General features: G+C 45.4%; 1 protein-coding gene across 1 annotated transcript in view; it reads right to left on the reverse strand.

Annotated features, from left to right (window-relative positions):
• Nucleotides 1–2049, reverse strand: part of RUSC1 (RUN and SH3 domain containing 1) — a 54372-nt gene extending 52323 nt beyond the window's left edge. The window contains exon 1 of the mRNA XM_075261470.1: nt 1939–2049. The gene's annotated coding sequence lies outside the window, so the exon portion shown is untranslated. The remainder of the gene's footprint in view (nt 1–1938) is intronic.
• Nucleotides 2050–6000: the final 3951 nt, after the last annotated feature.

The following is a 6000-nucleotide window of genomic DNA, read 5'->3' on the forward strand; positions in this document are numbered from 1 at the left end:
TCGATAAGCTCTATCACCCCCACCTACATCATCTATAAGGTCTATCACCCCCACCTACATCATCGATAAGCTCTATCACCCCCACCTACATCATCTATAAGGTCTATCACCTCCATCTACATCATCGATAAGGTCTATCACCCCCACCTACATCATCTATAAGGTCTATCACCCCCACCTACATCATCTATAAGGTCTATCACCCCCACCTACATCATCGATAAGCTCTATCACCCCCACCTACATCATCTATAAGGTCTATCACCCCCACCTACATCATCTATAAGGTCTATCACCCCCACCTACATCATCTATAAGGTCTATCACCCCCACCTACATCATCGATAAGCTCTATCACCCCCACCTACATCATCTATAAGGTCTATCACCCCCACCTACATCATCTATAAGCTCTATCACCTACATCTACATCATCTATAAGGTCTATCACCCCCACCTACATCTACATCATCTATAAGGTCTATCACCCCCACCTACATCATCGATAAGCTCTATCACCCCCACATACATCATCTATAAGGTCTATCACCCCCACCTACATCATCTATAAGCTCTATCACCCCCACCTACATCATCTATAAGGTCTATCACCCCCACCTACATCATCTATAAGGTCTATCACCCCCACCTACATCATCTATAAGGTCTATCACCCCCACCTACATCATCTATAAGGTCTATCACCCCCACCTACATCATCTATAAGGTCTATCACCCCCACCTACATCATCTATAAGGTCTATCACCCCCACCTACATCATCTATAAGGTCTATCACCCCCACCTACATCATCTATAAGGTCTATCACCCCCACCTACATCATCTATAAGGTCTATCACCCCCACCTACATCATCTATAAGGTCTATCACCCCCACCTACATCATCGATAAGGTCTATCACCTCTATCTATATCAATAAGCTCTATCACCTCCATCTACATCATCGATAAGCTCTATCACCTACATCTACATCATCGATAAGCTCTATCACCTCCACCTACATCATCGATAAGCTCTATCACCCCCCTCTACATCATCCATAAGCTCTATCACCTACATCTACATCATCGATAAGCTCTATCACCTCCACCTACATCATCTATAAGGTCTATCACCCCCACCTACATCATCTATAAGCTCTATCACCTACATCTACATCATCTATAAGGTCTATCACCCCCACCTACATCTACATCATCTATAAGGTCTATCACCCCCACCTACATCATCGATAAGCTCTATCACCCCCACCTACATCATCTATAAGGTCTATCACCCCCACCTACATCATCTATAAGCTCTATCACCTACATCTACATCATCTATAAGGTCTATCACCCCCACCTACATCATTGATAAGCTCTATCACCTACATCTACATCATCTATAAGGTCTATCACCCCCACCTACATCATCTATAAGGTCTATCACCTCCACCTACATCATCTATAAGGTCTATCACCTCCATCTACATCATCTATAAGGTCTATCACCCCCACCTACATCATCTATAAGGTCTATCACCCCCACCTACATCATCTATAAGGTCTATCACCCCCACCTACATCATCTATAAGGTCTATCACCCCCACCTACATCATCTATAAGGTCTATCACCCCCACCTACATCATCTATAAGGTCTATCACCCCCACCTACATCATCTATAAGGTCTATCACCCCCACCTACATCATCTATAAGGTCTATCACCTCCATCTACATCATCTATAAGGTCTATCACCTCCATCTACATCATCTATAAGGTCTATCACCCCCACCTACATCATCTATAAGGTCTATCACCTCCATCTACATCATCTATAAGGTCTATCACCTCCATCTACATCATCTATAAGGTCTATCACCTCCATCTACATCATCCATATCATCCAGCACCTCCACCTACATCATCCGTACCTGATATCCCGGAGGAAGGTGGAGGCTTCTCTGCATCTAGGAATGGCAGGACCAGGGGAGGAGACTCACAGCAGCATCTACAAGGGAGGGGTATCAGCATGGAGGGTGGGGGCCGCTCTCTTCTGCATCCACAGTATGGGCAGGACCAGGGGAGGGGTCAGGCCTGAGGAGGGGGCTGTGATGGCACAAGGAGGACATGGCGAGCTATTGACACCTCCTGAGGGGCACTAGGACCATGGAGACTATAGGGGGCTCAGCCTGCAGAGGAGGGGGCTACAGAACTAGGGAAGGTCTATGTCAGCATGCAGTAGGGGGGTGTCCTTAACCTCATCCTGCCCTTATATTCTACAAATCTGATTCATTGTGTCATGTGTTGTGGTGAAGAGCCCGAGTGATGGACAGACCGCTGCAGGTTACATAAGGGGGGCAGTGGTATATACTCGTATACTGCCCTGTAAGTGGTACAGCTATATATACAGCTATACTGTCCTGTAGGTGATATATATATATATACAGCTATACTGTCCTGTAGGTGATATATATATATATACAGCTATACTGTCCTGTAGGTGATATATATATATATATACAGCTATACTGTCCTGTAGGTGATATATATATATATACAGCTATACTGTCCTGTAGGTGATATCTCTCTATATTATAAAAATGAATTTCTGTCTGTCTGTCTGTCTGTTCTCTAATGCGAACCAAACGACTGGACCGATCTTCACCAAATTTGGTACAGAGATACTTCAGGTATCCGGGAAGGTTTAAGATGAGACTCCAACTCGCTCGGACGTACCGTTGCTGAGATACAGCATTCCAAACACAGTGCCCCCCCCCCTTAGCCAATACAAACCTGCAAGACTTTCACTCATATTCCAACTGCAATACACACGGTCACTCCACATACACAATACAACACTGATATCCAAACTGAGATACACGCATCAGAGGATTAGATACACAGATCAGCACACAGTATCACACACCAGAGGATTAGATACACGGGTCTGCACACAGTATCACATGCCGTAGGATTAGATATGCCCGTCTACACACAGTTCCACACGCCGTAGGATTAAATACACGCCTCTTCACAGAATACCACACAGGGGAGGATTAGATATGTGTCTGCACACAGTACCACAAGCCAGAGCATTAGATACGTGCATCTGCACACAGTACCACATGCCGTAGGATTAGATACGCGCCTCATCACACAATACCACACAGGGGAGGATTAGATACGTGCATCTGCACACAGTACCACATGCCGTAGGATTAGATACGCGCCTACACACAGTTCCACACGGGGGAGGATTAGATATGCGCATCTGCACACAGCACCTCACGCCAGAGGATTAGATACACCTGTCTGCACACAGTACCAGGGGCGTAACTACCGTGGTAGCAGCAGTAGCAGCTGCCACAGGGCCCGGGCCATTAGGGGGCCCGGTGACAGCCGCTACCACTGCGGTTTTTTTTTTTTTTTTTTTAAAAGTCCGTTACGGGCCTCATTCACTTGCCGATCCTGGCTGGGCCGGGATCGGCAAGTGACACCGCGGGGCCCACAGAGGCTATCATTATACTCTGGGGTCTTTGCAGACCCCCGAGTATAATGATCGGCGCACCGGGAGGGGTAAGGTAACATAAAAAACAGTGTTACTTACCTCTCCGTGATCCTGCCAGGCCTCCGTCATTTGTGTCTGACGTCACATGACCCAGGCCAGCTTCCCGGGTCATGTGACGTCTGACGTCATTAAAGCTGGACAAGAGCGGCGGCCGACAGGAACAGGTAAACAACTGTCTCTGTTCTTTTAATGGTTTTAATCCCCCGGGTCTCCGATTATTATACTCTGGGGTCTTTTCAGACCCCAGAGTATAATAAATGTTTATAGGTGTCCACAGTGGGACATATGGGGACAATACTGTGTGTAGGGGACACTATGGGGGATAATACTGTGTGTACATTGGACACTATAGGGGTTACTAATACTGTGTGCATTGGACACTATAGGGGTTACTAATACTGTGTGTACATTGGACACTATAGGGGTTAATACTGTGTGTAGGGGACACTATAGGGGTTAATAATACTGTGTGTACATTGGACACTATAGGGGTTACTAATACTGTGTGTACATTGGACACTATAGGGGTTAATACTGTGTGTAGGGGACACTATAGGGGTTAATACTGTGTGTGCAGGGGACACTATAGGGGTTAATACTGTGTGTGCAGGGGACACTATGGGGGATAATACTGTGTGCATTGGACACTATAGGGGTTAATAATACTGTGTGTACATTGGACACTATAGGGGATAATACTGTGTGTAGGGGACACTATAGGGGTTAATACTGTGTGTGCATTGGAAACTATAGGGGTTAATAATACTGTGTGCATTGGACACTATAGGGGTTAATAATACTGTGTGCATTGGACACTATAGGGGATAATACTGTGTGTGCATTGGACACTATAGGGGTTAATAATACTGTGTGTGCATTGGTCACTATAGGGGTTAATACTGTGTGTAGGGGACACTATAGGGGTTAATACTGTGTGTGCATTGGAAACTATAGGGGTTAATAATACTGTGTGTGCATTGGTCACTATAGGGGTTAATACTGTGTGTGCATTGGACACTATAGGGGTTAATAATACTGTGTGCATTGGACACTATAGGGGTTAATAATACTGTGTGTGCATTGGACACTATAGGGGTTAATACTGTGTGTGCATTGGACACTATAGGGGTTAATACTGTGTGTGCATTGGACACTATAGGGGTTAATACTGTGTGTGCATTGGACACTATAGGGGTTAATACTGTGTGTGCATTGGACACTATAGGGGTTAATACTGTGTGTGCATTGGACACTATAGGGGTTAATACTGTGTGTGCATTGGACACTATAGGGGTTAATACTGTGTGTGCATTGGACACTATAGGGGTTAATAATACTGTGTGTGCATTGGACACTATAGGGGTTAATACTGTGTGTGCATTGGACACTATAGGGGTTAATACTGTGTGTGCATTGGACACTATAGGGGTTACTAATACTGTGTGTGCATTGGACACTATAGGGGTTAATACTGTGTGTACATTGGACACTATAGGGGATAATACTGTGTGTAGGGGACACTATAGGGGTTAATACTGTGTGTGCATTGGAAACTATAGGGGTTAATAATACTGTGTGCATTGGACACTATAGGGGTTAATACTGTGTGTGCATTGGACACTATAGGGGTTAATAATACTGTGTGTGCATTGGTCACTATAGGGGTTAATACTGTGTGTAGGGGACACTATAGGGGTTAATACTGTGTGTGCATTGGACACTATAGGGGTTAATAATACTGTGTGCATTGGACACTATAGGGGTTAATACTGTGTGTAGGGGACACTATAGGGGTTAATACTGTGTGTGCAGGGGACACTATGGGGGATAATACTGTGTGTGCATTGGACACTATAGGGGTTAATAATACTGTGTGTGCAGGGGACACTATAGGGGTTAATAATACTGTGTGTGCAGGGGACACTATGGGGGATAATACTGTGTGCAGGGGACACTATAGGGGTTAATACTGTGTGTGCAGGGGACACTATAGGGGTTAATACTGTGTGTGCAGGGGACACTATTGGGGATAATACTGTGTGCAGGGCTTACTAAGGGACATAATAGAGTGCGGAGGAGGGGGTCAGTCGAGGTCTTCGGCATCGGTTTGGGGAGGGGGGGCCCCATGTCAAAAGTTCGCCACGGGGCCCCGCCATTCCTAGTTACGCCACTGCACAGTACCACACGGGGGAGGATTAGATACGCGCATCTGCACACAGTACCACATGCCGTAAGATTAGATATGCATTGGACACTATAGGGGTTAATAATACTGTGTGTGCATTGGACACTATAGGGGTTAATACTGTGTGTGCATTGGACATTATAGGGGTTAATACTGTGTGTGCATTGGAAACTATAGGGGTTAATAATACTGTGTGTGCATTGGTCACTATAGGGGTTAATACTGTGTGTGCATTGGACA

Source organism: Leptodactylus fuscus, unplaced genomic scaffold (assembly GCF_031893055.1).
Source record: "Leptodactylus fuscus isolate aLepFus1 unplaced genomic scaffold, aLepFus1.hap2 HAP2_SCAFFOLD_141, whole genome shotgun sequence".
Taxonomy (NCBI): Eukaryota; Metazoa; Chordata; class Amphibia; order Anura; family Leptodactylidae; genus Leptodactylus; species Leptodactylus fuscus.